The sequence below is a fragment of the Eubalaena glacialis genome, chromosome 5 (assembly GCF_028564815.1).
Source record: "Eubalaena glacialis isolate mEubGla1 chromosome 5, mEubGla1.1.hap2.+ XY, whole genome shotgun sequence".
Classification (NCBI taxonomy): Eukaryota; Metazoa; Chordata; class Mammalia; order Artiodactyla; family Balaenidae; genus Eubalaena; species Eubalaena glacialis.
Window position 1 is genome coordinate 101,375,836 of NC_083720.1, and position 23,435 is coordinate 101,399,270.

At 34.4% G+C, this 23,435-nt stretch overlaps 1 protein-coding gene across 3 annotated transcripts in view; it reads left to right on the plus strand.

Moving 5' to 3' along the window:
• BMP2K (BMP2 inducible kinase) overlaps window positions 1-23,435 on the plus strand; it is a 120,343-nt gene that overhangs the window by 11,320 nt on the left and 85,588 nt on the right. Inside the window, exon 1 of one of the 3 annotated variants that reach the window (XM_061192406.1) lies at window positions 6,155-6,206. The exons of the other annotated variants lie outside the window; for them this stretch is intronic. The gene's annotated coding sequence lies outside the window, so the exon portion shown is untranslated. Of the gene's footprint in view, window positions 1-6,154; window positions 6,207-23,435 lie in introns of those variants that run through there. 3 annotated transcript variants of the gene reach the window in all.

The following is a 23,435-nucleotide window of genomic DNA, read 5'->3' on the forward strand; positions in this document are numbered from 1 at the left end:
GTTGTGGCTCGCAGGCTCTAGAGCACAGGCCCAGTAGTTGTGACGCATGGGCTTAGTTGCTCCATGGCATGTGGGATCTTCCCGGACCAGGGCTCGATCCCGTGTCCCCTGCATTGGCAGGTGGATCCTTAACCACTGTGCCACCAGGGAAGTCCCTGTGCTTAGGCTTTTAGTAGTCTCTTTTGTGATCAATGACAGAAGTTTGTAAGATAGCTAGCTAGTGTTGTACTGCAGTAATATAGACCTAAAGAGGTTTTTGTTTGTTTGTTTACCAACTAGCCTAGTTCAAATCCTAGTGAAGAGTTAACCAGATTGTTAAATCTTTGTTAATTTTTCGTCTTTTAGCAAAATATTATTTTTACAATTCTAAGGATCTCGATGCAAATTGATAGTTATATATTTTTAAAACCCAGTGAACTAGCTGTTACAGGTTTATGTTTTTCAGCTCACTGAAGTGGGAATTTAAGAAATGTTGCAGATACATGGATTGAACAAACATGTGTTTGTGTATGGCATTTTGCCCATAGTATCCTGTCTGTAAGGAATGTTAGAAGTGAGTTTGCAAGGTGCTATATGAATCCATCATGTTCAAAGTTGGATGTAACCATTTTGTTGTCCTATAAATTTCTAGCATGAGAAACTCCTATTTACAGAGTTACGGTTCAAATTTGTTCTCACTTTAGAATAGTGGCTGTCTTTCTTAATAAAGGCTACGTGTATTTTAAAAGGTTATGGTGGGCCATTATGTGTATTCTGAGGTCAATTCTATTGAGTGTTGCTTTTTGGAGGACTAAATAAAGGGATAGGCATGGTGGGTGGTGTACAAGAATCTGAGTTAAGGCACAGACCTTCTCACCTTCCTTCAGAGAGGATCCCCAGTAGTCTATTAACTGGAGTTGGTGTTGCTGGACTAACAGTCTTTCTTTTAAAATGCTGCTGCGCCATTAAATCTCCCGTAATTGTAGCAATTATCCAATTTCAGTGCCCTTATTTAACTATGAAAAAATAGAGTAAGGGATGAACCAAAGTTACACTGTTAGTGCTGGTTGTGGAGGGCAGAATTTAGGTCTCAGGACTTTAATTTAGCACTTTTTCTACCATGTGCCCTCCTTAATTGGCTCTTGCGCACATTCAAGCATTGGCCTTTGATTGGAGTGAGACTTCAAGCAGACTTAAGGGACCAGGGGACTTTTAATATTCTGGAAGCAGCTGGAGTATTAATGGGTACCTGAGGAGTCTGAGGTGGAAGGAGGTATTCCCAAACATTTTTGAGTTAAAGTTTTCCCACTGTGCTCCTTGCTGAGGCCATCAAACTATGTGTTGCAGTTGTTTAAGATGTCAGGATTAATATGAACAGGTTTAAAATTGTAACTTCCCCCAAATTAGTTTGTTGTCTCAGTCTAGAAAGATTCAGTCCTAAGTGAAATAATGTGTTTGAGAACTGTGAAGTAAGTAACATAAAATCACATTACTTTAGCTTCTTCATTTGAATCTAGCGTAGCAGTATCTGGGAACTCCTGGTAGGGAGGAAAGTGAAAAGAAGAGAAATAGCTGACTTCTTATCCCCTACTTCCTTCTGTTCCTAGTTCAAGGTTATGGGAACTTTAAAGCTTAGCGTATGATGTGCTGTAATATCAAATCCCCTTTTGTATTTCATTTAACCAGTTTATGCTACATTTATTCAAAATAAAAAAACACAGGTTGTTTCAAGTTTTGTTTTAGATCATAGCACATATGCATCTGACTTAAGCCTGGAGTACTACACTTCTGAGTTTTTGCAGGAAATAAATTCATGTGACACCATAAAAATTTTCTTAAAAATGACACGACATTACTTCTGTGATATATGTGGCATATTTTTATACACATGCAAGTGAAAAGTTAGAGTGGAATGGTCCTTGATCTATGATTTAAAAATATCAAAAGAAAATTTCTTAATATTTTTTATTAAACTATGGGACTATCACCATCATTATCAAGAAGCATTTATTTAATGTCTGTATTTTTCTAAGTAGAGAGTTTTTTTAAAAAATTGAGATATAATTGACATATAAGATTATATTAGTTTCAGATATACAACATAATAAGTCCATATTTGTATATACTGTGAAATGACCACCACAATAAGTCTAGTTAACATCACTACACATAGTTACAGAAGTTTTTTCTTCTGATGAGACCTTTCAAGATCTACTCTCTTGGCAACTTTCAAATATACATATAGTATTATTAACTGTAGTCACATTATATCCCCAGGACTTAGAGCTTTTTTATAAGCCAAAGTATAACCCCTCCCATCACCCATCTACCTCTAATATCTGTCTCTCCTTTACTTCAAACTTTAGAGACTACACCCCCTGATTATCTTTTCCCTCCTCTTTTTTTCTCCATTAGTTATCTGATTACTTACTATATATTACTTACTATACTAATTACTATTAATTACTTACTATATCTATTCAGCATATCAACCTGTTTGTTTTTCTCATCTTAAAAGACAAACAAAAATGAAAATAAAGCTTTTTTTGTGGTCTTTTCATGTCTCTTTCTTTCTGTCATTGACTTTTCTGAAAAAATAGGCTTCAGTAATGGTTCTCAAAGTGTGGTTTGTGGGCCCCAGGGGGAGGGATCCCCAAGACCCTTTGAGGGGGTCTATCAGGTCCAAATTATTTTCATGATACTTCTAAGACGTAATTGCCTTTCACACTGTACTGGCATTTGCACTGATGGTTCAAAAGCAGTGGTGGTGGTTAAAGCTGCTTTAAGACAAATCTACACAGTTGGCACCAAAATGTATTAGTAGTCATTGTATTCTTCACTGTCACATGCACTCATTTGTTGTTGTTGTTGTTTTAAAGCCAGTTTTTCTTAAGAACGTCCTTATGAAGCAGTAAAAAGTCTTTTCTCAATCTTGGCTCTTGAGTCCATGTCTTTTTTTTTTTTCCCTGCTTGTGGTAAAATACACATAACAAAATTTACCATTTTAACCATTTTTAAGTTTACAGTTCAATGGCATTAAGTATATTCACATTGTTATGCCACCATCACCACTATCCATCTCCAGAACTTCTTCATTTTCCCAAATTGAAACTGTGTATCCATTAATCACTAACTCCTCATTCCTCCTTTTCACCAGCCCCTGGTAAGCACTATTCTACTTTCTGTCCTTCTGAATTTGACTATTCTAAGTACCTCATATAATTGGAATCTTACAGTATTTGTCCATTTGTGATTGGCTTATTTCATTTAGCATAATGTCTTCAAGATTCATCCATATTGTAGCATGTATCAGAATTTCTTTTTTAAATCCGAGTAATATTCCATTGTATGTATATATCGCATTTTGTTTAGTCATCCATCGGTGGACACATTTCGGTTGTTTTTGGCTATTGTGAATAATGCTGCTATGAATATAAGTGTACAAATATCTGCTCAAGTCCTTGCTTTCATTTCTTTTTGGTATATACCCAGAAGCAGAATTGCTGGATTAGTATGTGAAAAATTCTATGTTTAATTCTTTGAGGAACTGCCATACTGTTTTCATTGTGGCTACACCATTTTAAATTCCCACTAGCAGTGTACAAGGGTTCTGATTTCTCCTCATCCTCACCAACACTTGCTATTTTCTTTTTTAAATTTTATAATGGCCATCCAAGTGGATGTGAAGTGGTGTATCATTGCAGTTTTGATTTGCATTTTCCTAAAGATAAGTGATGTTGAACATCTTTTCATGTGGTTATTACTGGTCATTTGTAAGTACGCATCTTTTTCATATGTGAAGAAATGGGAAGTATACATAAAGCACTTGCTGTATAATGAAGTATAGTGGTGTAATTGAGGAAAAGCACTTAGGTGATTGTTTGAGTTGTGTCCTGAACCTGCTGCTTTTTTCATGGAAGACTGTTTATTTGCAAGAATGACTGACAAACTATGGTTATTTATTTAGATTTGTGTATTTGGCAGACATTTTCTCAATTAAGTGAGCCTGTCACTGCACGGAAAACAACTGTTTTTAATGATAGGGTTTGAGCTTTCAAAAGAAAATTAGAATTTTGGAAAACTTATATCTGCCATTGTGAACTTGACAGCTTCCCATCACTTAAAGGCTTTTCTGAGGAGATAGGTGATAATATTAACAAATATGATTTTTAAAAAAGGGTAATGGGAAATTTGGTGAACTGGTATTTTCCAAATACATGACGTTACAAATACAAGATCAACCATTGGCTTCTAATGTAACAGTGCAAAAAATTCAGTGATGTGGTTTTAGATACCATGTTGCAGTGACCTTTAAGAAACCACTAACTGTTATGTTTTGCTACAGTAGCAGAGAAGAATATCCATAGTTATTGGAAAAGACTATTAAGGTAGCCTTTTATCTTTCCCTCTTCATGTATGTGTGAGGCTAGATTTTCTTCATATGCTTCATTCAGCCAAAACCACATCACAGAAGATCTACCGCAGAAGCAGGTATGAGAATCCAGCAGTCTTCTATCAAGGCAAATATTAAAGAGCTTTGCCAAAATGTAAAGCATTGCCATTCTCCTTTCTAAATTTTTGTTTCGAAAAATACGGCTATTTTTAACAAAATGTCATCTATATTGATGGGTAATATTTTTATTATTATTTTCAATGAATTAATAAACATTAAAAAATTCTGTTTTAATTTCTAATCTGGTAAATGCAGATTGGTATAACCCACATAAACAAAAGCTCTCTGGGGTCTTCCATAATTTTTAAGACTGCAAAGGGATCCTGAGCCCAAAGGGCTTGAGAATTGTTGGGTATACATTGTATGGTCTAGCAAAACTGTGTAATACAGTAGCCACGAGCCACATGTGACTGCTACTTGAAATATGGCTAGTCTGAATTAAAATGTACCATAAATGTAAAATACACATGGGATTTCAGAGCCTGAATGTGAAAAAAAAAAAAAAAAAAAGAACATAAAAGATCTCACTAATTTTATGTTGATTGCATGTTGAAATAATCGTATTTTGGGTATTTTTGGTTAAATAAAATGTATTACTAAAATTCACTGGTTTTTACCTTTTTAATGAATGTAGCTACTAGAAAATTTAAAATTACATATGTGGCTCTCACTATATTGGACATACGTTGGACAGTACTGGTCTGTAATGATGTACAGTTCAACGTGTGGACCCTACACTTTGCAGTTGGGTTTCTTCATCTGGGGTTCACAGACATCCATGTGCATTTTTCTTAGGCGAGGGCTTATGACTCTCATCATATTCTCAAATGGACATGTGACCAAAGAAAAGTTAGGAATGTGTTGTAGAATGTGTAGACAACTTGCCTGAGTTACTGCTTGTAGTTACTTGGGCACTGCTCGTGGCTTGGATCTGGGGGAATCCCTTTCTCACACTTTGAATGGCTGGGTGAAACCTGTGGTGCTTGGGTTTTGGTGAGATGTAGTCTTGGCTGCTCAAGTTGGAACCTTGAATGAACCGTCCCACAGAAATGTCTTTTTTTTTTAGCGAGACACTAGGTATTATATAGTACTATTAGTACTAGACTGCAGGTTGACCTGAGAACTTAATTATCACATGTAGGATTGTTGCTGTGGGAAAAATATTCTGAAACCCAAAGAGTAGTCTTAGGAGCTGTCAGAACACAGTCCACTGCTAAGTCAGGGATTTCATACATTTGATGCTTGGAATCTGATCAAATGAGTGAATTTCTTAACTTGATCATTCATAGAGGTTGAAAATAAGATATTAAGCATGTGTTAAAGTGACAGTACATTCCAAAGATGAAGTTATGGGATGCTTGCAAACCATTAATCCCTAATCATAGCGGGATTATATAAACAAGCCGCTGAATTGGAGGATATGTGAATTAAGTGGTTGCATGTTTAGTTTGAGTTAGGTCCATGACGCTGTTATGTAATAGATTCTTGGCTTATGTTGTTCTCATCAAGAAAGTCTTCCTGAAACAGTGAAATTTCAGGGCCTGCTTCAGTGAAAAGAGAATGCTGGATTGAGGGTATTCTAAACATAATTATTTCATTACAACTCTTTGTATGTTAGTTATATTTCCCGTAGCATTCATGACAATATCACATAATAACTTATTTTTGTCTTTCTCTCTCTGTAGACTTGTAAAATCATGTTTTCCAGAGGCTAGCCCAGCCACATACTAAAATTTGTTGAAAAAAAGAACATAGGAAGAACCCCCGTCTCATGGTTAGTTGATTGCAATTTGGGTGAGATGCATGAATATGGTGATTGGGTGAAGAGAGAATTGAAGGTAGGCTAAGAAAGCAGATGATGGTTGTAGAATTGTAGAATTTAACTACAATTAAATACTTAATTGTAGTATTAAGATGTCTTAAGATGTTGTTGAGGGAAACTGGGAAAAGCTGAAGGTGTAGGTTTTTTGTACTTAAGAGTTGTAAGGCCAAGGAGTCCCAAGGAGGGGTTAGCATAATGCTGAATTTGGGAAGAAAAGACACATTTAACCACAATATATAAGAATTGGCTAAAATTTGATGCTTCTGAAGCCTGATATTCTGGTGAGCAGGAAGTTGTGAAATCAGTGAGAGAGGATTGAGACTTAATACCCAGGCTTCGGATTTGTGAATGGAGGAGTTTTGAGATGTAAGAAAGGGAGAAAACAGTAAGAGTAGTAGAAAACTAAGTTTATATGTAGTCTTTTTCAGTTCTACAAAACAAAACAAAAAAACATTAATTCTAAAATATGACTTTTCTGCTGTAGGAGAGAAAATAAGGATAAGGGAGGGGAAAAGATGTGATTAGAAATAACAGAAAGGGAAGTCAAAGATAGTGACTTCATTACAGTCTTACGCATGGGAGTTGTGATGAGGTGTCCTAGGGACCTCCCTAGAGCAGGGACGTTCGAGAGGAATATTCCTCTTTACTAGAATAGCTGGTTCGTTTTAAATGTATTAATTTTTTAGAAGTAGTTTTGGGGAGTCATTCTCTAATATACTGCTTCTCAAACTCTAATAAGTATGTGAATCACTTGGGGATTTATTAAAATACAGCTACTGACTCAGCACATCTGGGGTGGGGCCTGAGGTTCTGCATTACCAGCAAGCTTTTAGGTGATGCCAGTGCTGTTATTTACACAGGTCACATTCTCCTTTAGCCAGTCTCCTAGGAGGGAGAGAAAAAATACCCTCCACAGTGTTCAAAGCAGTTCATGATGAACGTCTGCTTTGTTAATGGGCTTCAGATTGATCATTAGTAGATAGCAGGACTAATGTAAGAGTTCTTAAACTTTACTTGGGGTGCTTATTGAACAGATTCCTGGACTTAAATCCCAGAGATTTAATCCTAGGTTTAGAGAACTGTCCAGAAAACTTCAGGTTTCATAAGCACTCTGTATAATTCAGCAGTGTTGGCATTTTGATTGGCATTACACAAAAACTGCATATTAACTTAGGATTGAGCATATTGACAGTATTGAGTATTCCTTTCCAGGAACATAGCATGTCTCTCCATTTTATTGAAGTCATATATGTGAGAATTACTAGAAATCTTGTAAGATCTTGGTTGAAAAACAAAGAAAAACGGGACATAGTACCTGTTGGGTGCATGTGAGAAACTTGCCTAAACTGTTTCAAAGTCTCTCTCATCTTTATTATGAAGGTCCTTTAAGGTCAAAGGGGACAGTGCATTAAGTAATTTACAGTTTATGGGAAAAATTTTTAGAAATATTGTTTATATATATATATATATATATACTCACTAGGGGAGGAAATAACTGGTTTTATTTCTGGAAATAACTGGTTTTATTTCTTTCCTTAGCTTTCTTTCTATACCATTTCTATAAATTATTTCACTCTGAAAAGAATTTGTTCTTAGAAAAGCTGTGATCGTGTACTTTCAAAGGTGTGACTTTCTAACAGTTGTCTCTGAACAGATTACTTCAGGTAGGCAATATTTTTAGGGAAGTTGCAGTGGTTATCTGGAATCCTTTACTCAAGAGTTTCACTTTAGTCATTGTTAACCAAATGTACACATAATTACTATTATGCTCTGTCAAATAAAGTATATTCTAATATAAACCTGCATGTCTTAAAGATCCGCAAGCTAAATGAGAGAACTAAAGTCTGGGTATCAGTGCTTTTAAGACAAAACTTGTTTTGATTTTTTAATGGTACTTGTTCTGTCTGAAATTTTAAATATCTTTATAGACCATTCTAACAGATGAAAATATCAATGATAAACATTATCAAATTACTACATATTGACATATTTTGATAGAGACTTCTAATTGTCCAGAGAACTTTCTTCTGCATTGCCAAATTTAATGTGTTCACCAGTTCTTAAGTGGACAGGACAACAGCACCATTTCCATTTTTACAGAGAAGGAATGTGAGGCCAACAAAGGTCAGGTACCCTTAGAAGCCAGTTCATAGGGGATATATATAGGGCCAGAATTTGGAAAAAGTTATGCTTGCTGCATATGCCAGTAGAAGTAGTAAAAAATAACTTTTTTTGGATTGCATATTTCTTTGAGAATCTAATGAAAGTTATATAGATCCTTTCCTCAGGAAAATTTACATACATACAAATCCTGCACAAGATTTCAGAGAGTGTATAGATAGGCAAATTACTATGTAATATATTTCTTGATTTTCTGTGATTTTTACAATTTAAAAATGATATTCAAGCTTTTGTGTTTTAGTAGCTTAGATAATAGTGGCTATGGGTACTTATAATATACATGAAAATAATGGGAAGTAAAAGCATATAGAGAATTTATGTTTCTAACCTATACACAGATACTTGATTTTGGGGAGGAAATTCTGCTGCTGATTCAGATATTTTGTGTGTGTGTGTGTGTGTGTGTGTGTGTGTGTGTGTATTTAAAGAGTTTTATGTACAATTTTTCTCTCAGTATGATTGACTTTTCTATTAAAAGTACATAAAATGTTTGTAAGGCTGTGTCTAGTCTTTTTTTTAAAAAATTTATTTATTTTTGGCTGCGTTGGGTCTTGGTTGCTGCACACAGGCTTTCTCTAGTTGCCGCGAGCGGGGGCTACTCTTCGTTGTGGTGCGTGGGCTTCTTATTGTGGTGGCTTCTCTTGTTGCGGAGCACGGGCTGTAGGTGCGCGGGCTTCAGTAGTTGTGGCACGCAGGCTCAGTAGTTGTGGCGCACAGGCTTAGTTGCTCCGCAGCATGCGGGATCCTCCCGAACCAGGGCTCGAACCTGTGTCCCCTGCGTTGGCAGGAGGATTCTTAACCACTGCGCCACCAGGGAAGTGAAGTCCCTGTGTCCAGTCTTATTTCTGACTCTCAGAGAGTTTGACCAAATTCTTCCTTACTGATGTGCTGCGGTCATACCAGTATGCATGGATGGGTTGTAGGTGTGCCGAGATGGTTCCCCCTCAGCCCTCAAAGTGGCCCTGTTGTGGTTGGAGGTCCCTGCTGGTCAACTCAGGCCAAAAGCAGACTGTCATTTACATCATTTACCCAGGGGACTGGCCAAGTGGTTGGACAGCACTTAGTTGGGTAATAATACTGGATGGTTTTCTATTAGTAGGATAAATGCAGATTTAGACAATGGAATATTAAGCCCAGGGGATGGTAGAGGCTGGTGAGAAAAAATATGCTCTACTCTGCCTGACAGGCCTAATTAATCAGGAAATAGATTCAAGCTGTCTTTAAAAAGGAGGAATTAAACAAGCTATTCTTTCAGTTTGAGTCTTGTGTTTAGTAACATCAAGATAAACCAATTTGAAACTTGTAGAGTGGGCTTACACAGAATGTTTAAATATGTATCTGTTTTCTGTGCCAAGGTTTTGCTATCAGGCCTTGAAGTAATAGATACTGGCTCTCTGCTGATACTTTGGCTCTGTGTGGCGATTTTTCTCAGTAGTCCCCTCCTCCCTTTCTGAAGTAATTACAGAAGGCACTGTGTTTACTTGGCACACTTGAGATTGTTAGACAAAGTGCTTGCATAAGCATCAACATGTTAGGGCTAGTGTAGTGATAAAGGATATGCCAGGAGGAGTTAACATATCCTGTTCAGTACACTCTATATCTTCTGTGACTTAAAAACAAATGTTTATCTTACTTGTATTGAATGAGGTGGAATTACCATGCCTCCTAACTTCCTCATGCACATTCAGCAACACAGTTTTTTGTGGTTTTTGTTTGCTAACCATAGGCTGTAATGTATGATTTTAATTCTACTTTAATGAACCAAATTATGGAATGTAGTTATGGGTGCAAGTTGTTTAGTGTCAAGTTAGCTTAATTTAATTTCTAGGTGTCGAAAAAAATGGGTTTTCCTACTCCTCTGATCATTGCATGTTAATGTTTTAAATTGGAAAGGCTTGAATTACAGCTGTCTTCAGAACTTTGATATAGAGCTATTTTTATTTAATAAAAATATAATTTGTATTATAAAGTAAATATCTAAAATAAAAAATGGAAACAACTCATTTGCTAATGGACTTTAGATTGAATTGCCTTGCTTATATATAAGAAATATCTAATACATACTAAAACTATAAACAAGATTTTGGAGGATGAATATATTTTAAAAACTTTGTAAACCTTTCATTGTATTTCAGAAGTTTTAAAAAAAGAATTTTCTTTTAGTATTTTTTTTTGTAGTAGCAGTTGTCCAAAATATTTTAAGATGGAGTTAGAACATTCCATAGTGCTCAGTGAGCTCGTTTTCCTTTGCCTGGTGTTGATGTTTTACCTGTCCTTTATTCCCCCACAGTCTCTCTATGTGATGAACGTATTCACAAACATAAATTCCCCAAATCTCTATCTCTGTAGTACACACCTCCTTGCCTCTGTTGTAGACATGATATCAAACTATTAAAATATAAAATACCTGAACTTCTCACCAAATCAACAACTTCTCTGTCTTCATTGGAAGGGAAGGCCACTCAGTCACCCAAGCGAGGAACTAGAGATGAGTCTGTCATCTCCTTTCTAGGGATACAGTCAGTACCTTTATTATCTTTTGCCCAGACTCTTAAAGTAGCTGTGTGGGTGTGTGTATTAATGTCTCACTAACCTCTTATTAATGGTCTCCCTGTATCCTTTTGAGACCTTCTTCTTCATACTGAAATACCTTTCTAATTTGTCTCCTGCTTCTGCCCTTGACTCCTCTTCAGTTTCTTCAAACAGTGCTTGCTAATTATTATCTTTTTAAAAAATTATATTTTTGCTTTTTTTTTTTTGACTGATTAGGTTCTCTTTCCTTTATTTCATTTTTTCCCCTCTATTAATTGGAACTTTTATATATATATATATTCCCCCTATTTTTTAGCGGTTGTTTAACACAAGACTAAAGTTAGTATCTATTTACTGCACAAATATTATGAGAACCATAGAATACTCTAACTCCTATATAACATCACCATTCTCTCCTCCTGATTTGTGATATTATTGTCCAGGATTTTGCATCTATCTTCACTTTTCTTTAATCTACAAATTAGACATTACACTTATTGTTTTATTAGTCAGTGTTTAATAGTTATCCTCTTTGTTTATCATTCTTTCTTGTATGTCAGGCTTTCCATCTAGGCTCAGCTGCCTTTACTCTGAAACATTCTTCCTTTAAAGTTCCTTTAATAAAGGTCATTTTGTTAGCCTGAAAAGTTTTTACTTCATCTTCATTCTAAAAAGACTTTTGCTTGATACAGAATTCTAGGCAGATAGTTATTTTCTTTCAGCATTTTGGAGATATCATTTCATTGCCTTGCTTTTATCATTGAGAGGTTGGTAGTCACTCTAATTGCCTTTGTGGGTAATCTGCATTTTCTCACTGGTGGCTTTGATGTTTTCTCTTTGGTGCTGTATTCTTTTGCTGTGATGGTATAGGTATGGTTTTCTGTTATTTTATTTTAGTATTTTTGGGTTTTCTGAATCTGCTGATTGGTGTCTTTCATCACTTCCGGAGAATTCTCAACCATATCCTTTCTAATAATGCCTCTTAGGTGACAGACGTATATTGAATCTTTTCACCATATCCTCCGAGTCTCATAATCTCTCTTTCCCATAACCTCTCTTTGACCCTTTGTGCTACATTTTAGTATATATCAGCACTCTGTTGCATTTGGATATATCTTCCAGTTTTCCTCCTTCAGGTGTGCTTCATCTACTGTTTACCATTTTCAGTTATTGTAATTTTCATATTAGAAATTCAATTTGTATGGTGTTATAAAATTGTCTGGACAATTTTTTTGTCCCTGTCAATTTTGATAACCTCTTAATCCCTTTTTATACTTCCAGTTTCCTATTTTGTTTCTTTAAATATGTGGAACATAGTTATTTTATATTCTGTGTTTGGTAATTCCAGTATTTTTTAGTCTTTTCAAGTCTCATTGTGTAGTTTGATTGTTCCTTCTGACTTTTGTTCATGGTGGCTGGTTTCTTGAGTGCTCAGTGATTTCCTTCCTTCTTTTAGAAAATATTTGTTGTGTGCTCATATTCCATAGAATCTCAGCGGTTGGAGTTTTTTGAGGTCTGAGTGCCTTCCTCTAGAGAAAATGTGAGTTTATTTCTACTAGACTTCTGGGTATACCCACCTGAGCTACTTTAAATTGTTGGCTTAGAATTTCTTTTGCTTGGAAAGTCTCAGGAGACTCTCCCACTTCATTCAGAGCTGAGGCTAAGGTCGAGGCATATATCTCTTTAGCATCATTAGCAGGGTGGATTGGTTTCTATTTTACATTGAGGGTGAAGTGCTTTGTGGATCTAGGCTTTATGTGGTGGTCCCATTGTGGCCTTCTGCCTTTCTCAGTGTTGGCCTTTGGCTCCAATGCAGCTTATGGATTCATGCTTTCTTCTTGTTTCCTTTTATTTCAAGGAATTCTCTTGATCTGCCTCTATGATTATTATATCCAGCATTTTAAGGACTACTGTACTAGGAAGGTAGTACATGAATCATGAATCTCTAGTCTCCCTCCCATGTTGCTAGAAACAAAAATTGTGATTTAAATTTTAATATGGTCAAATTTATTAGTTTTCATCTTTTTGAGTTTTTAAAATATCTAATGTAAGAAATTCTTCCCTACCTCAAAGTCATACATACCTTTTCCTTTTAAAACTTTTAGTGTTTAATTTTTTAATATTTATATCTTTGTCATCAAATTTATGTTTGATGTGTTATGGGGTAAAGATCTAATTGACTATCCTTTTCCCAATGATATAGATGCAATGTTTCTGATGTCATTTATCAATTTTAAAAATAACTTTCATATATAAGTCGATTTGTTTCTGAGTTTTCTCTTATTCTGTGGTTCTTATGCCATTATATTATCTTATCAGAGTTTATAATCTTGATAATTGGTAACGTGACTAACCCCATTCCTTTATCTTATTTCTTTAAAAAATTGTTAGCTATTCTTATTAATTCTTTGCACTTCCATGTGAGCCTTAGAATCAGCATACGCAATTCCATGAAAAACTATTAAGATTTTTATTTAAATGACATTGAATTTATCAAATAATCTATGAGAAATTGAAAACTTTGTAACATGGAGCCTTCTTTTTGATAAACATATAGATATAGAAAACTCCACTTATTTAAGTTTTCTTTGTCTTTTATTAACGTTTTATAATTTACCTCGTACATCTCTCATACATCTTCTGTTTGATTTATTCCTTGGTGTTTTTGTTGGTGATATTGTTGCTATCATAAATGATATATTTATATTTTTTCTATTTTCTCTTGGTTGCTCCTGTATAGGAATACAATTACTAGAGAATTACTTTCTAATGCAAATCTGATGAATATAAACCTTTGCTTAAAATTCTTCTGTGGTTTCTTTATCTTATGCAGGACAGAGTTCAGGCATCTTAGCACAATGATCTTAGCAGTGATCTTCCATGGTTAGAATTATTTCAGACTCTTTACCATGCCTCATCTCCCATAACTTCATAGTTTGGGACCTGTGCTTCAGCTATAAGGAGCTAATTGTAATTCCTTGGACATACTCTGATTTTTAAAATAAAAGCTTTATTGAGATATAATTTACATATCATAGAATTCAATTTAAAGTGTAGAATTTAATGATTTTTAGTATATTTTAGTATACAGATCTTCCTCGACTTACAACGAGGCTGTGTCCCAGTAAATCCATTGTAAGTTGAAAATATCATAAGTTGAAAGCACATTTAATACACCTAACCTACCAAACATCATAGCTTAGCCTACCTTAACCTTAAACATGCTCAGAACATTTATATTACATCTGCCCACTTACAGTTGGGCAGAAACATCTAACACAAAACCTATTTTATAATAAAGTGTTGAATGTCTCATGTAATTTATTGAATACTGTACAGAAAATGAGAAACAGAATGGTTGGAAGTGTTTCAGTTGTTCGCTCTCGTGATCATTGGGCTGACTGGGAGCTGTGACTCGCTGCTGTTGCCCAGCATCACAAAAGAATGTCCTATTGTATAACCCTAGCTCGGGAAAAGATCAAAGTTCAAAATCTGAAGTATGGTTTTTCCTGAATTCCTGTTGCTTTTGCAGCATCATAAAGTCATAAGTTGAACCATAGTAAGTCGGGGACCGTCTGTATTTAGCGTATTTGAACTACCACCACTATCTAATTCTATAGACCGTTTTCATCAATCCAGAAGAAGCCCTGTACTCATTAGCAATCCCTTCACATTTTTCCATCCTTGCCCCAAACCCTTGCAGTCAGCAGTCTGTTTCCTTTCTTTATGGATTTGCCTATTCTGGGCATTTCATGTAAATGGAATAATATGTGGCCTTTTTGTCTGACTTCTTTCACTTAGTATATTTTCAAATTTCATCTATGTTTTAGCATGTATCCTATGTCATTCATTTTTATGATTGAGTCATATTACATTATTTGGGTAATACTACATTTTATTTGTCCATCAGTTGATGGACGTATGGGTTGTTTCCACTTTTTGGCTATCATAAATAATGCTGTTATGAACATTTGTGTACAAGTTTTTTGTGAATGTTCTTCTGGGTATATTTTCAGGAATAGAGTTACTGGGTCATATGGTAACTCCATGTTTAACTTCTTGAGGGACTGCCAAAGTTTTCCACAGTGGCTGTACCATTTTATATTCTCTTGAAATTTATGAGGGTTTCCAGTTTCTCTACATCCTCACCAATACATTGTCTGTCTTTTTGATTATAGCCATCCTAGTGGGTGTGAAGAGGTATCTCATTATGGTTTTGATTTGCATTTCCCTAATGATTAATGATGCTGGGCATCTTTTCATGTGTTTATTGGTCATTTATATATATTCTTTGGAGAAATTTCTATTAAAATCTTTTGCTCTTTAAAAAATTGGATTCTTAGTCTTTTCTTGTTCAGTGGTAAGAGTTCTTCATAGATTCTGGATACTAGATTTTTATCAGATAAAGGATTTCTAAATATCTTCTCCTGTTCTTTGGATTATCTTTTCACTTTTTTTAGGGTTTCAAATTGAATATTTTATTAACAGTGCAGCTGTCTTTGTCTTTTTACTCTCTTAATAGCGTTCTTTGAAGCACAAAAGTTTAAAATTTTGGTAAATTCCAATTTTTTTTTCTTTGGTTGATTATACTTTTGGTGTCATGTGTTAAAAAAACCATTGCCTAATGAAAGGTCATGATGATTTACACCTACATTTTCTTCTGAGTTATATAATTTTAGCTCTATGTTTAGGTCTTTCATCCATTTTGAGTTAACTTTTGTATATGGTGTGAGGTAGAGGTCCATCCGACTTAATTCATTTACATGTGAATATCCAGTTGTCCTAGCACCATTTGTTGAAAAGACTTCTTTTCTCATTGTGTTGTCATTCTTGTTGGATATCAATTGACCATAAATGTATGGGCTTATTTTGGACTCTCAATTCTGTTCCATTGAGCTATATGTCTGTCCTTATATTGATTGCTCTAGCTTTGTAGGTAGTTTGAAATTGGAAAGTGTGAGTCCTCCAACTTTTTTCTTTTCAAGATTGTTTTGCTATTTTGAGTCCCTTGAGTTTCTATATAAATTCTATATAAATTTTAGGATCAGCTTGTCTAGTTCTGCAAAAAAAAAAAAAAAAAGAAAGAGAAAAAAGGATTTGATAGAGATATTGGGAGTTTATTTATTTTTTTAAAGTGGGGATTTGGGGAGTACTTGGGGAATATTACTGTCTTAACAGTTCATTCTTCCAATCCATGAATGAGGGATGCTTTTATACTTATTTAGATCTTTAATTTCTTTCAGTGATGTTTTGGAGTTTTCAGTATACAAGTCGTTCATCTCTTTTGTTAAATTTATGACTGTTTTTTTAAGATTATTGATGCTCTTATCAATAGAATTGTTTTCTTAATTTCTTTCTCAGATTGTTCATTGCTGGTGTATAGAAATACAATTGATTTTGCAATAATGATCTTGTATTGTGTAACCTGCTGAACTTGTTTATTAGCTCCTTTTTGTGTGGATTTTTCAGGCTTTTCTATGTACAAGATTGTCATTTACAAATACATATTTTTACTTCTTTTCAATTTGAATGTTCTTTTATTTATTTTTCTTACCTAAATTACCCTGGGTAGACTCTCCTGCACAGTACTGAATAGAAGTGGAAAGAGCAGAGATTCTTGTCTTGTTGCTGATTGCATGGGGAAAGTTTTCAGTCTTTCACCATTGAGTATGATGTTTTGGTAGATGCCCTTTATCACACTGAGAAAGTTCCCTTCTATTCCTGGTTTGTTGAGCACTGTTATCATGAAAGTGGTGGACTTTTTCAAACGTTTTTCTGTTTTTATTGAGATGATCATGTGCTTTTTTATTCTATTAATATGTTTTATTATGTGATTGATTTTTATATATGTTAAACCAACCTTGTGCACTCCTGGGGTAAATCCCACTTGGTCACAATGTATACTCTTTTTTTAAAATATGTTTCTGGATTTGGTTTGCTATTATTTTGTTGAGAATTTTCACGTTTGTAGTATAGGGACATTGGCCTGTAATTTCTCGCAATGTGATTGGTTTAATAGAATGCATTAAAAAGTGTTTCCTCCTCTTGCTTTTTAGAAGAGTTTGTGAAGGATTGGTGTTAATTCATCTTTAAACATTTGATACAATTCACTAGTGAAGTCATTTGGTCTTGGGCTTTTTTTGGTTGGACGTGTTTTGATTACTAATGCAATATCTTTATTTGCTACAGGTTTATTTAAATCTTCTATTTCTTCTTGAGTCAGTTTGGTAATTTGTATCTTTATAGAAATGTATTGATTTCATCTAGGTTATGTAATTTGTTGACATAAAATTGTTTCCCTTATAATTCTTTTTATTTATGTGATGTTGATAGTAGTATCTCTTCTTTATTCTTTTTTGTTTGTTTTTATTATTTTTTATTGGAGTATGGTAGCCTTACAATGTGTTAATTTCTGCTGTACAGCAAAGTGAATCAGCTATATGTATACATATATCCCCTCTTTTTTGGATTTCTTTCCCATTTAGGTCACCATAGAGCATTGAGTAGAGTTCCCTGTGCTATACAGTAGGTTCTCATAGTTATCTATTTTATACATAGTAGCGTATATATGTCAATTCCAATGTCCCAACTCATCCTCGCCCCCCCCTGCCCCCATAGCCATACATCTGTGTCTCTATTTCTGCTTTGCAAATATGTTCATCTGTACCATTTTTCTAGATTCCACATATAAGCGATATACGATATTTGTTTTTCTCTTTCTGACTTACTTCACTCTGTATAACAGTCTCTAGGTCCATCCACATCTCTGCAAATGACACGATTTCATTCCATTTTATGGCTGAGTAATATTCCATTGTATATATGTACCACATTTTCTTTATCCATTCTTCTGTTGATGGACATTTAGGTTGCTTCCATGTCTGGCTATTGTAAATAGTGTTGCAGTGAACATTGGGGTGCATGTCTCTTTTTGAATTATGGTTTTCCCTGGTTTTATGTGTCCAGTAGTGGGATTGCTGGGTCATAAGGTATTCTATTTTTAGTTTTTTAAGGAACCTCCATACTGTTCTCCATAGTGGCTGTATCAGTTTACATTCCCACCAACAGTGCAAGAGGGTTCCTTTTTCTCCACACCCTCTCCAGCATTTATTGTTTGTAGATTTTTTTGATGATGGCCGTTCTGACCGGTGTGAGGTGATACCTCATTGCAGTTTCGATTTCCTTTTCTCTAATAATTAGTGATGTTGAGCATCTTTGCAAAAATGTCTGTATAGCTCTTTTGCCCATTTTTGGATTGGGTTGTTTGTTTTTTTGATATTGAGCTGCATGAGCTGTTTAATTTGGAGATTAATCCCTTGTCAGTTGCTTCGTTTGCAAATATTTTCTCCCATTCTGAGAGTTGTCTTTTTGTCTTGTTTATGGTTTCCTTTGCTGTGCAAAAGCTTTTAAGTTTAATTAGATCCCATTTGTTTATTTTTGTTTTTATTTTCATTACTTCAGGAGGTGAGTCAAAAAAGATATTGCTGCGATTTACGTCAAAGAGTGTTCTGCCTATGTTTTCCTCTAAGAGTTTTCTCTGGCCTTACATTTAGGTCTTTAATCCATTTTGAGTTTATTTTTGTGTATGGTGTTAGGGAGTGTTCTAATTTCATTCTTTTACATGTAGCTGTCCAGTTTTCCCAGCACCACTTATCGAAGAGACTGTCTTTTCTCCATTGTATATTCTTGCCTACTTTGTCATAGATTATGTGATCATAGGTGCATGGGTTTAGCTCTGGGCTTTCTATCCTGTTCCATTGATCTATATTTCTGTTTTTGTGCCAGTACCATACTGTCTTGATTACTGTAGCTTTGTAGTATAGTTTGAAGTCAGGGAACCTGATTTCTCCATCTCCGTTTTTCTTTCTTTTTCTTCATTCTTGTTCATTCAACAAACACATGAAAAAAATTTGGTTTTGTTGATTTCCTCTATTAGTTTTTCTATTCTCTAGTTAATTTATTTTTACTCTAATTTTTATTATTTCCTTCTTTCTGCCTTGAGTATAACATGTCCACCTTTTCTAGATTTTAACCTGGGGAGTTAGGTTATTGATTTGAGATCTCTCATCCTTTTTCGATGCAGTTGTTTACAGCTATAAGTTCTCCTCCAAGAATTACTTTAACTGCATTTCCTAGGTTTTGGTATGCTGTTTTTTTTTCATTTTCATTCATTTTGAAGTATTTTCTCATTTCCCTTGTGATTCCTTCTTTGGTCCATTGGTTATTTATAAGTGAAATTTCTCAAATTTATTTTTGTATTTGATTTCCAGTTTTATTCCATTGTGGTTGAAGAACATACTTTGTATGATTTTAATCTTTAAAAATTTTTTTTTTTTTAATGCTCTAACATATTTTCTATTCTGTAGAATGTTCCATATGTACTTGGTAAATGTGCTTTCTACTATTGCTGAGGGGAGTGTGGATCCATAAATGTCTTCTAGGTCCAGTTGGTGAATAGTGTTCAAGTCTTATTTTCTTGTTGACCTTCTGCCTACTTATTCTATCCATTATTGAACGTGGGAGTTTTAATTCTCCAACTACTATTGTTTAAACATCTATTTCTTTCTTCATTTCTGTCAGTTTTTGCTTCATGTGTTTTGGGGTTTTGTTTTAAAGTATACGTATGTTTATAATTATTGTATTTTTCTGATAAATTGACCCTTTTCTTGTTATAAAATGCCCTTCCTTGTGTCTGATAACTATTTTTGTTTTAAAGCCTAATTTACCTGGTGTTAGTATAACTATTCTGGCTTGTTGTTTGGTTACAAACATTTGTATGGCATATATGTTACCATTCTTTCACTTTCAGCCTGTTCGTGTCTTTGAATCTAAAGTTTTTTTTTTTTTTTTTTTAAGTAATTTCTGACTCTTTATTGATAGCCTCTACTTGGAGACATGATTTTTGTACATTTCTTTAGTTCTCTAGACATGGTTTTCATTAGTCCTTTCAATGTATTTGTAATAGCTGGCTTAAAGTATTTGTCTAGTATGTCCAACATCTGGATTTCCTCAGAGGTGGTTTCTCTTGACTGCTTTTTTTCCCCTTCTATATGGACCATAATTTTCTATTTCTTTTCATGGCTGATAGATTTTTGTTGAAAACTGGGCATTTTAAATAACATAATATGGCAATTCTGGAAACCAGATTCCTCCACTCCCCAGGATTTATTGTTGTTGTTTTTTGTTTAGTGACTTTGCTGGAGTGATTCTGTAAAGTCTGAATTTTTTCTTTTTTTTTTTTTAATGCCCTTGAAGTCTCTGCTCAGTTAGGTTAGTCGTCAGCTAGTGATAAGACATATTTTGTTAAACACCTGGCATCAGTAAGTCTTCCAGCTTTTGCCAAGGGGCTTTATGTGTGTGTTGACAGGAATTCAGTTCTCTGATGCAGTTTACAACTGTGCTTATCCTGCCTTTCCTTCTTTTGCAGAACCTCAATGTCAGCCAGAGATGAGAGGCTAGGGCCTTCTCAGTTCTGCCCTGGGCATGCCATTTTACTCTGTATGTGTGTGTGGCCTTCTCAGTTCCCAGGACTGTGTCATAGCTTTTCAAAGCCCCCTATAGATATCTTGTTTCTTATTTTTCTATGTAAATTATTTTGGTGAACTTCTTGTTATCCCCACCTTGTGTCACTGCCTAAGACAGCTGCAGTGTTATAGAATTGTTGCTGATTGTGTTCACCAACCACTTGAGTGATAGAGCTTTTTGCAGTGTGAGTTATGAGTCGAGTTAAATAAAGACAAACCCTGAGAATGGAGCTTTTCCAGGGAGCTACCTGACAGGTCTAATAGTGATGAGTCTTGGGCTTTTTGGTAAGTCTAAACCTGTTTTATTTCTTCCATTGTCTGCAGAGCTGCAGTTACTGTGGTTGTGAGCTTTATCTTTTCAAGACTACTGTGGAGCTGGGAGAGAATGATAATAGGACAAGTTAAGATGTCACAAAGCTCACTGTTTTTACTGAGATTGTCATTTTTCTTGAATTATTGCAAGTCTTTGTGTAATTTCCAGAGTTGTGAAAATAGAGGTTTTGACAATTTTTGCCAGTGTTCTTATTGCTTTTATGGAGGAACAGATTTTTGAAGGTCCTTAATTTTCTATTTTGGAAGTGTCCCACCTCTGATACTTTTACACTTGTTTTTTCCCCCAGGCTTTACTTTACCTGTTTGGGAACTACTATACATCTTCAACATTCAGCTCATATATTACTTCTTTAGTGACAACCTTTCTGATTTTTCTCCATATACTACAACTTTTTTTGTTTCCATATGCTTTGAATATAGCTCTTTTATTCCACTTGTTATGATACTTTGTTTATCCATATTTCCTATAAGATTGTGGGATATTTGAGACTGCTTTTAATCTCTAGTTCCTGAGAGTTGAAGAATCCCTGGAGATTATCTATAACTGTCAACATAATTTTACAAATGAGACAGGCCTAGAAAGAGTAAAATAGTAAATACTTGACTAAGTATGTTTCTAAAACCCACTTTCTGCTAATCATGTAGTACATAATCATTATGCACTTAATTATTAATATTATATAGAATTATAAAGCTGTGGTTATGTATTGTTAGATATTTGCAGGTGAAAACAAATCTATTTTATTAGAATTTCATATATACATGTGAAATAAGATCAGGAGATGACAGGTATAAAGCTAGTTAATTTTAAACACAGTAGGAACTTTTTTCTTTCTGAACTTTATAAAAATAGTTTAAAAAATTGGTATATATATATAAGTAGTTTGATCTTTTTGAAAAAAATTACAAATAAATGAGTGTTTTTGCCAAGTAATCTCTATCAAGAAGCTTAATATTTTCCGTTGATAAAGGAATTTTCTTATAACATGTTTTGGAAGTCATTTAAGAAATTTTAGGACCATTTTATAATTACACAGGTTAATTTATTGACCTTTCATGTACTGGCTTCCACATACTGTTTTTTTTCCCCCAAAACGTTGAAACCCATCAAAACCTTTATCTCAATTTAGTTGACTTGGTTAGGGACAACTTGTAATGCTTTTGAAATTCTGTCAGTCTCAAGAAGTGGGAAATTTCCCACATTGTAGTTATCGAAAAGAATTTATGACCGTCTCTGAAGTCTGTTTCAAACAGAAGTGTTAGAGAACTGTGTTAAATTTTAGCAATGATGTGGAAAATTAATGTCAGTAACTTTGGTGACAATATTTATATTTTGAGTCTCTGGGCATATAATGTCTATACATGCAAATATATAATTTCTTTTGCATAAGCTGGATCCTAAAGTGACATTTTAAGTATTATAGGTAACTACCTATATTAGCCCACTTTATCTTATTGTTACCTAATACCCAAAACATAGGAGTATCATAATTCTGAATTATTGATTTTTGTTTGTAAGCTTCTACCTTGGAAACATTTTATATGGTTCTCAGTTAATGAGAAATACATGATATTTGTATTCCTATAGAAGTAATCATACAAATGAGGGCTAGCCTCTAAGGCTTGATCCAGCTGCTAATATATGCGATGCCCGTCTTGGACTCTCTTAACTGCAAACAAAAGTTTGCAGTTGAATACATCTCAGCTTAGTGTACTGAAAAAGGAATTGTATTAGTTGAAAGACAAGAGACTCTGTGTCCTGAATGAAGCTGTACCTGAAGTCAACTGAGATTGCTCTGTATATACAGTCGTCCTTTGGTATCCACAGGGGATTGTTTCCAGGACCTCTTGGAGACACCAAAATCTGAGGATGCTCAAGTCCCTTATATAAAATGAGGTAACATTTGCATATAACCTACGTACATCTTGTATACTTTAAGTCATCTCTAGATTACTTATAATATCTAATACAATGTGAATGCTATGTGAATAGTTGTAAGTACAATGTAAATGCTATGTAAATAGTTGCCAGCATGTGGCAAATTCAAGTTTTGCCTTTTGGAACTTTCTGGAATTTTTTTTGGAAGGGGGGAAATGCTTTCAATCCGTGGTTGGTTGAATCTGCAATGTGGAAGCCGTGGATACGGAGGGCCCACTGTAGTCTATTATATGTTTAAAATTATATTAGCGTTTTTTTAAGCATTTTTAATGCTTGCACAAAATGCCATCCTATGTGACATATTTACATAATTATTTGCATGTTGCTGGAAATATAGGTTTCTGTATCTTCACTAATAATTTCTTTATGGTAAAATTCTGTAAAATAAAATCATGAGAAGAAGAGTATGGATATTTTTAAGGCTCTTCATATATGATATATAATCTTAAAGTATGGTTATGGTGGAAATATTTTACTAATTTCCACATCCACCAAGAGCATATAAAAATTATTGATTTTAGAACATCCTTGATGACAAGTATAATGAGGTTTTACTTTTAAATAATCATTCTTTTTTCTGGGAAATTTTTTTTAGGATTCAGGAACACAACTATCCTCCTCATGGCTATAACTAATGATAGATGTATTAAGAATTCAGGTATAAATAAGCAT